A 9,259-nucleotide genomic window follows, 5' to 3' on the forward strand; every position below is an offset into this window, starting at 1 on the left:
TCCAAAGAAAGCTCCACTTGCTATGAATAGAGGTGCAGATGGTGCGAGGACGCAAAGTGCAGTTTCTGAAGCGGCAGACTGCGCTCCTGAGAGGAGAGAGGGAGAGAGAGAGAGAGAGGGAGAGAGAGAGGAGCCCTGGACGGCGCGCGTTTGGCGTCAAATTGAGGCTTCAAGTCCGTCACAAACCACGAAGGTCGACGTTTCTCCGTCAACATGGGTCTTGTAGTGATTACAGCACAACGGCGCAGCTCTGATCACCAGTGTTTTGCTTGTTTGCCATCGCCGGAGCCATTTGTTGTCATAACTTCCCCCCTGTCTGAAGCGCAATGAAGGAATCCCAGCAGCGCACTGATGCCGCCTTCTCTCTTCCTTCCTCCTCTAACACTATGCGTACCCATGCGAGCAATTAGTTTTCATACATGACTTGATCCGTCCTCTCCTTCAGGAGAAAGAGAGCGAGCGATGCGGTCGATTTCTCCGGGCGGGTCGTGGAAGGAAAATCCCGCTGCGTCCCGGAGAACAGGCAGCCTCTTTCAGTCAGGATGCGCCTCTAATCCTCATGCAGGCGTCCACCTGCGCAAAAAGAGCCCGATGTAAATGAATACATGTTGTCACGCCATGATGTCTGGAGCAGAGGAGAGCAGAGGAGAGCAGAGGAGAGGAGAGCAGAGCCAAGTGGCCAGTGGACAAATTCTTGGTATCAGAGGAATCAACTGACACCTTTCATGGACAGTGAGCACTGCAGCAATGTGATGTCATTTGAGGGACTGCATTTAAAGCACATACACGACAAACTGAGGAGTTCCTTTTTTTTTTTTTTTTAATTATTATTTCTTTAAACACAGAAGACAGTGTTTTACCGTGAGAGTGGGTTCATATAGAGAGGAGGCGCTATGGGCTGTTTGTAATACTATGGGATGGGCTGGCAGCTCTTAGTCCAGCACAAGATGCTGCAATGGTAGGGGAGGGAGGGATAGAGGGAGGGAAGGAAGATGAAGGGGGTGTACCACAGCTTCACAAAAAAACACACACACACACACACACACATTCACCTTCTATAGGTGTAAAACGTGTTTACTGCTCCGTGTTGAGCCTCTAATGAATACCTCTTTTTATCTTCTTATCCTTCACAATCTTGGACGGCCATCATAAAAAGCAGAAAAGCAAAAGGCTTGACCACCCACACGTCTCTGACAGCCCCTCATGCTCTGCTCTGCTCTGCTCCGCTTTGGGACACAAGCACTCATCTTGGCCCAGATCAATGGAAATAGGATATTCAGCAGCATACAGAAAAATAAACAGGAATATCCACCCACTAGAAAAAAACACAGAGGGAGAGGGAGAGAAAAAACAAAACAATGGGTAATCCTCTCAGAGTTGCAGGAGAAAAGCCAGAGTCAGCCCATCCTTCATCATACTGTGCACATCTGCAATATGCCTCTAAGAAGAGGATAACATGTTTTTAGTGTCTGTTTTTTTTTTTTTTTTTGTGCATAATCTGCTGGATGTGTCACACACATTGCACACACTTGTATTGCGCTGTAAATGAAAACAGTGGATATGTCTGAGACCTGATTTGTGCAGGAAGTCAGGAGAGGAAAGTCTGAATTCACCTTTAAAGTACATTTAAAAGAAAACGCACACAGGTTTCAAACATAAGACCGGAGCCCCGTAAATAACACAGCTGCTGCCAGAGGAGACCAGAGACACACGTAATGCTTTAAAGAGCAGCTTGTAAAAACAGTAAATCCGCACAGTGTTTAATTTTCATAGGCATCGTTCTGCAGTGGACGTACCCACTTACACCGTGTCACTGTTTCACTGCTGCAACATGGGAGATCATGTGATGTTCAACTTTGTACACCAAGAGCAGCCTGTTGTCATTAAAGGGCAGTTTATAAAGGGTGATACAAATATTCACTAAAGAATTCTTCTTATTCAGATCAAAACCAGCCCTGTTGAAGGAGCCTAAAAATGTGTTTTGTGCCTTTTAGAATAAATATTTCAGTCCATCTTACAATATTTTTGTAGCAACAATTTAAGTAACGAAACAACAACAGTCCATTTCAGTATTTATTTGACCTCAAGTCACATCAGCATGCAGTCTTTGGAGCCAATCACATAGAATCAGCGATCAAAAGTAATAACCCTAAACATTAGGAAATAGTAAACTAAAATAACTGAGAGGCTAAAAGCAGAATATGAGTGGGATATTTCCTTCACAGCAGTATCTCTGATCCATTTATATGATTCGCATGAATTGGTCCTTGCCAACGGTTTGGCTCGGCCTTCCAACATACTCATCGTGTTTATGACGTGCCCACGTTACGGCATGGATGGAAAAACATTATTATATTGTCATTATCACAAATTCTTATCATGGGGAGGAATTATCACGACATATCATGGACGATCCGATATGGCACAGTCCTAAGAGGACAGAAGCAGATGCTGCAAAATCGTGCACATAATGTGATAGAGTTTAAAGGATCATTCCAGATGATTCGTACCTGGCTTACAGTATTTAGCTCTGAGGGTCAGGCTACCTTTCACTTGCCACCTCTATTGTAAAGAATGAGGACATGAGCGAGCTGCGTACAGGGGTGCAGCATGTCTGAGCCAGGCAGAGCTCTCTGAATAAACATGACTCGGATCTAGTGGATCTCCCGCACAGCTTGAGAGCGTGAGAGTCCTTGTTTCCCTGAATCCCAGCAACAGAGGTGTCAGGTGCAAAGCTAGCAGAACCCATACAGTCAACAGTAGGTGAATTGGTGGGTAATACAGGATGAGATGAACCGGTTACGTTTCACTATATGTGATTGCTCTGAGCCCAGTCTGAATGAGCATGTGCGTTCATGATGTGGGTGAGTGCGTGGGACACGTGCAGTGAATACTGATGGAAAGTGAAAAAAGAGCCATGAAGGAAGCCAATTTGCTATTTATATCGCCGCACTCTGTGGGGCAAAGCTCCCCTCTCGCAGTAATGCACTGTAAAAGTGATTGATTAGTGTGATATTGAGAGATTGTCCATCTTAACCGTCTCCACTCGCTAAAGTGATGAAATTACTGCACACTGGTCTTTGATAGCATAATAGCACATCAGGTCAGTGTGTGATCCATCCGCTCTAATAAGAAAACTTGCCTTTCCCTATAGTGCAAAACATAAGGCAGGGGTCTGCACTCAGATCCAGTGCACACCACTGAGCCCCTAATACCCTCAGAGGGTGTGCCTAATGACCTGGAACATATTACACAGCGAGTTTGCTCCATTTAGGTCCAGGTGTAAACAGTGTCTATATGCGTCCACCTCAAAATGCCATTTTTGACACAGCACAGTTGCCCTCGTCGCTGTTTTAACAAATTACTCAGATCTATTTCCATTAGGAGCAGTGAAATTCCCAATTTAATCTCCTTGGCTGAGCTCAGAGGGCCCTCAGTGTGATGCTCCATGCCTTCACTGTGTCAGTGAATAGCCTGTACTTTGAATTGGGATTAGAATTAGTGCAGCGACAGAGACAAGAAAACAATCTTCAGGCACAGCAGCATCATTGCCATGTATACAGTGCTTTGACAGTGGATTAGAGCCGTGTTGTTTATACCGTCAAATCACCGTGTACATTAGCGCTCTCTCTTTCTCTCTCTCTCTCACTGAGCAAAAAGTTCCTCTTAATGTGCTTTAAATCTTCCATCTTACCATCAAATGCGGAAGCGCTGTTGATGTGATTTCCACTATAGAGGTCTCTAATTGGCTTATCAGTGCTGCCTTTTTTAAAACACGGAGGGGTAACAGGGAGATGGCTTCAGCAGAGGTCAGCCTGCATGTGCATACAGAGTATGTGTATATATTTAGTAGGTGTGGCCATGTCCCACTTAAAAATATAAGAAGCAAAAGTCTCAAGGAGATTGTTGAGGTACAGCAGATGGTTCACAGTTCACACAATGTGAACTGTCAAACCATAAACCTGAGTTCAGATACTGTACTGAACCATATTTTGGTGGAATAGAAGAAATACACTGTCCAGGTTCATTTAAATATTTTTAACATGCATATTAGCAAAGTCTAACGTTTTGTTCCTTTTTCAAAAGTGGACTCCTCCTCTTTCGTTCAGGAAGTGACATTTGGTACATATGGTGCAACTGGACACTGTTGTACCTTGATCTTGGAGATCAGTGTGTATCTATCTGAGTCTTTTCTTGGTTCCTTTGAAACCATTAAGAACGTTCTGTTCTTCTGTGCCCAGATTACCTCTTGCAGCCACATAAAGGAGGTTGGCTACAGTCCCATGGACTAAAACGTCTTAATAAAACTAGCAACTGTGCTGACAGGAACATCAAGCTTCTTGGAGATGTTGCTGCAGTCTTTACCTTTCACGCTTGGCAATTATTTTCCTCCTTATCTCATTAGACATCTCTCTTTTCCTTTCTCTTGCCCATGTTCAGTGTGGCAATGCACATACAATGATGCCAGTGATCTCCATTTAAATAGGATGAATGGTGGATTATATGATTGAAGACACCTGGAATAATGACAATAATCTGCTTGAAATATCATTGTAATCCACTTATCACCACTTCCAAGGGGCACCAATAATGTTGTTCAGGCCATCTTAAAAGCTATTTGCAGAATAAGCATGAATACTCTCCAAAGCTTCTTTATTTTATTCTATAGAAAAGCAAAAGAATGCAGGTTTCTATACACCACAAAACAGAAACCATTGTAACACAGAGAACGCAGAACAGGGCATGGTTTCAATAATGTGTAGCACACAAATAGAGTCTGTATTAAAAATACTGACGACACAGAGATAAAGACACGCATAGGTACGAGGGCCTGAGAGCTGAATTCACTGCAACTGTGTGCAAATGGTGAAAACACTTAAACAAATTAAGAGAACGTTGTCAATTTGACGGCAGACATGCAACACTGAAAACAGAGAGTGAGAAAAACACAAACAAATACTGAAAAACACTGCAAATATATACTAGTATTACCACCACACCACCACAAACCAGTCAAGCTGAATGTTACGTGCATGTCCTTCCTGACGTCTAATTCTAATAATTTGTGCCAACTGTAATGAAGTAACCTTGACGGGTTTCGGACATATTGCCTTGATGAGAATGGGAGGCATGTGAGGTCACGTTGACCTTGAACTATGGCCGCCAAAATCTAATCAGTTCAGGTTAATGTTTTTGACAGATGGGAAGACATTTAGACAAGGCGAGACACGACGCTCCATTAGCAAACACAGAGGCATAAAAACTCAACCAAGTATTGAAACACGCAGATCACCGCTGATCACAACGTCTCTGCGTCCCCTGGAAGCGTCTCTCTTGTTGCCGGTGCTATTTGCAGCGTTTCTGTATTTGGCTGCATTCTCTCACTTATGTGTTTGCATGTGTCTTCTTAAGTTGCAGTGCATGGAGCTGTCAGGGCCACCGTGGGCCATCTGGGAAAGTGTGAGATACAGCTCACTCACAGGAGAGGTTTTCTTTATGCCTGAATTTATAAAAGAAATCCTGCTGCTCGCTAGAAACAAATGACATACATTTAGGAGTAAAGATCAGCGTGTTTTAACTGCAAAAGCTTTCATCGATGTTACAAGATTATATGTATAGTCATTTCTCAGGGACATCTAAAATAGCCACTTACAATAGTGGCCAGTACTTTAAAACATTAAACATTATACCACCAAGTGTAATTGAGAATCTGACATTGTACCATATTAAAAAACCTGGAGAATACATTTCAGAATCAAGTCTTCCATTTATTCATCTTGGGTTAAGACTTTTAAAAAGAGAAGATCCAAAGGTGACTCTGTCTCATTTCTAATGAAATTTAAATCACCTCTCATGAACCAAGAGACAACTTCTCAATGGGAATAAAAGAAAAAGCAGACATGCACTGTCTGGCCTCTTTAAAATGGCTTTCTACACAATTTCTGACACCCTCTCTCTTAATGGAGCGCCTGCACTCAGTAATTCAGTATTTCAAAGAGTACTCTGTTTCACTTTCCACAGCGGCATGAAATCATCCATCACATTTGTTGTTTTACAGTTAATAAATCTCTGCATGTCTGCAGTCTTAGAAAACATTTATTTATTTCTTTGTATGGTCAGGTTAGCCTATAGGCATCTTTAATAATACTAAATAACTTTATTACTGACCGCAAATTATCATGCAACCATGATAAAGAATGAGAGTGAGCGTTTCTGACATTAAAGCTTTGCCTGTTGTTCTCAAGAGCAGCTGGAATTTTTTATTCCTTTGGTGCTTTTGATCCTGAACTTTACAGAAGTTGCAAGGTTGTGACAGATACTTCTTTTTTACCCTTTGAACATAAAGTTACACGTCAAATCTTACTGACAGTTGTTGACAGCGAGTATAAGTTTGTGAAAGTATATTTATATCAGACTAAAAAAAATACTAAATCCACATTTCACTTTGGTACAATTATGGGGGTGCTTTGTTAGGATAACAATCCTAGCCTATGAGAGTGTGGCTGTATAGTAGATGTTTCAGGATTTAACTGAAATATGTCCCTATATTAATTTAGTATGATTTTAGATTTAGAGCTACAACATGCAACTTAAGCTAGTGATAGGGTGAGACTCTGTGTCAGTCTCTTCAGCTCTCTCTGGTGTGCACCACCACGCCCAGCACTTCTACTAGTCAGCATTGTGAAATACCATTCAATGAGAATGCTCCAAAATATACTAATCATGCAGCCTTAATTGGAGTTTTCTGATTGGTTAGAAAGGTGAGCCTCGCTCAAAAACCATTAGTGGCAAATATGTCTGCCCGGCTGCCCGGCTGCTCAGCACGTCTGGATCACTCACAGGAAGCTTCGACAGCACCTCTCCACATTCAGATAAGACTCGGACCATTTTTCTACCATATAAATATTTGAAAAAAGGTTTATACTGTAGTTTTAATGCTGCTTTTGTTTACATGTTGGGTTACTGTGGGGGGATCATGACATTGACAAAGGTGTTAGGAAGCACTTGCTTATTTAGACATCCAGCATACACATTAGCATTCATTACAGCCAGTGTCAGCGCCAGAAGAAAGTCTCTCGCTGGGCACTTTATTTAAATTGTGACCTGATAGTTATAGGAGTACATCGCCACTATGCACTGCTCCCTCCAACAAATGTACGACAGCATATGCTCCTTAAATGAGTCATTTCTGTTCAGTCCTTTGTCCTTTTGTGAGGCACATTTCCAGCCTATGAAGCCTTTTACTAAATGTTAAATCAGATGATGCATGATGCACACAGCGTCACCTTTCAGGGGAGGCTACGCAGCCTATGTCTGTGTTGGTGCCAATCTCTTCCCTGAGAACAGTCGAACTGGAAAGCTATTCAGAAGTACCTCTTTGGGTTTATTCACTCTAATTCATCAACTACACAGCAACCCCAGGATGTGGTTTGGGGAAGAAAGGTAAGAGGCACACAACTGCTACTGCTGTTTGTGTTTGTGTTTGTGGCTGCTAACCTTGCAATAATACTAACGATAGTTCCCATTAAATTCAAATACTGTATATTGAAGTGTTAGTAGTCACTGAGTGTAGAAGTGCGGCTGCATCTACCACATGACCTCAGGATGTTTACAATAGGATATCATCTGCAAGAATAACAGGAGCCTAATGTAAGTCATGAACAACAACTACACAAATAAATGATCATAGTATCAATAATAATATTATAGTAGAGTAATAATATTAAATCGTTAAAGGGCTAGAGGGCCAAATTTCTGGATGGACGGACCTAAGATCCATCCTACGATCTGCATGCCTGCTGCGGGTAAGGCCACCGATGGAGTCGCCACAGTCCTGCCAAGAGTTTCAAAGCTCTTATTTCTTAGAGTGTTTGTGTTTGCATTTAGACAGAATTAATTCAACAAAAGAACCAGCAGAAAGTGGCTGGCAGAATATTACTTCTTTTATTCTCTCAGTGTAAGTTTTTCTTTTTCGCCCCCCAAACAATCTATTTTTACATTAGGTACTAATTTTGTCTCAAATTGATCCAAAGTGTTTTTGTCTGCGAGGTAAGCAGACAGAAAAATGAGATCTGCAATCTCATGACAAAAAAAAAAAAGAATCTCAGCAGCAGATTTTTCAAGGTACCATGGCAACACAACACTCAAAAGAATTCTGATGAGAACAGCAGGCGAGGAGAGGCTGATTACAAGGGAGACAATTTGTTACTCCAGTTGACAGAGCAACAGAGTCTGATTACACACACAAGAGTCGTATTTTGTATCTGGACCAATGCGTAAAAGCCTGGATCTTCTCTGTCCAATCATGGTCCTTCAGTGTGAGGATGACACTGAAGAACAGAGAGAGGGAGAGAGCACCTGTAGCAGCTTACTGTGAAGATGAAGGAGACTAGGCTGCTGTTGCAACAAGGCCAGCAGCTAAAGCGTTGTGATGCGAGGCGGACACTGCTTTGATTGGCAGTGCAGCAGGATGAGAACAAAACATGCAGGGGACAGATTTTTTTTTTTTTTTTCCCCTAAAAAACTCAATTTAGAATCACACGAGAGGAAGTCGCAGCTACAGCAGTATCAGCTCAGCGCTGCAGCTGTCTATCCTTGGTGACGATTCTCGCTTCCTAATCTCACTCTCCAGTGCTCGGCAAACAGAGCGCCGTACTGACAAATACAATCACTCACGGCGTAGATTCAGAGAGCGTCTGTTGGCGAGAAAAAAAAAAAAAAAAGCAGCATACAACCTCAGTTAAACACCTTTATGCATTGAATACACAGCTCTCAGCTGCATATTACCAGACGATGACTGTTCCGTAAGTACTGCTCTAAGCACTGAGAAGTGATGGTTAACATGCGCAGACATGTGCTTGCACTGTACACTTCATTTGTCAGACAGGAAACTCTGACAGAATCATGGATGGCATATGGTCTGAATGAATATTTACACTTAAAGTTTTACAGGCAACGCATGGAAAAACACGCTGTTATGACTCTTAATTGGAAATTCCTTCAATCTGTACTGTAGCCAAATACACCAGTTCACTTAATTGTGCTTCCTCTTTTACATTAACGTCCCACTGACATTTATTGGCATTTCAGAAATACGCATATTGTCCTAAATATATGGACATAAATAAATGTCATCTTAATAAGATTCTAAGAAATTGTCACAAACTCATTTACCACAAACTGTGGTAAGTGTGTGGTCGACCACTAACTCAAGCATGGTACATTAGGTAATGTAATTTAATATTTAAAAAGATTATAT

This window comes from Anabas testudineus, chromosome 13, assembly GCF_900324465.2.
Source record: "Anabas testudineus chromosome 13, fAnaTes1.2, whole genome shotgun sequence".
Taxonomy (NCBI): domain Eukaryota; kingdom Metazoa; phylum Chordata; class Actinopteri; order Anabantiformes; family Anabantidae; genus Anabas; species Anabas testudineus.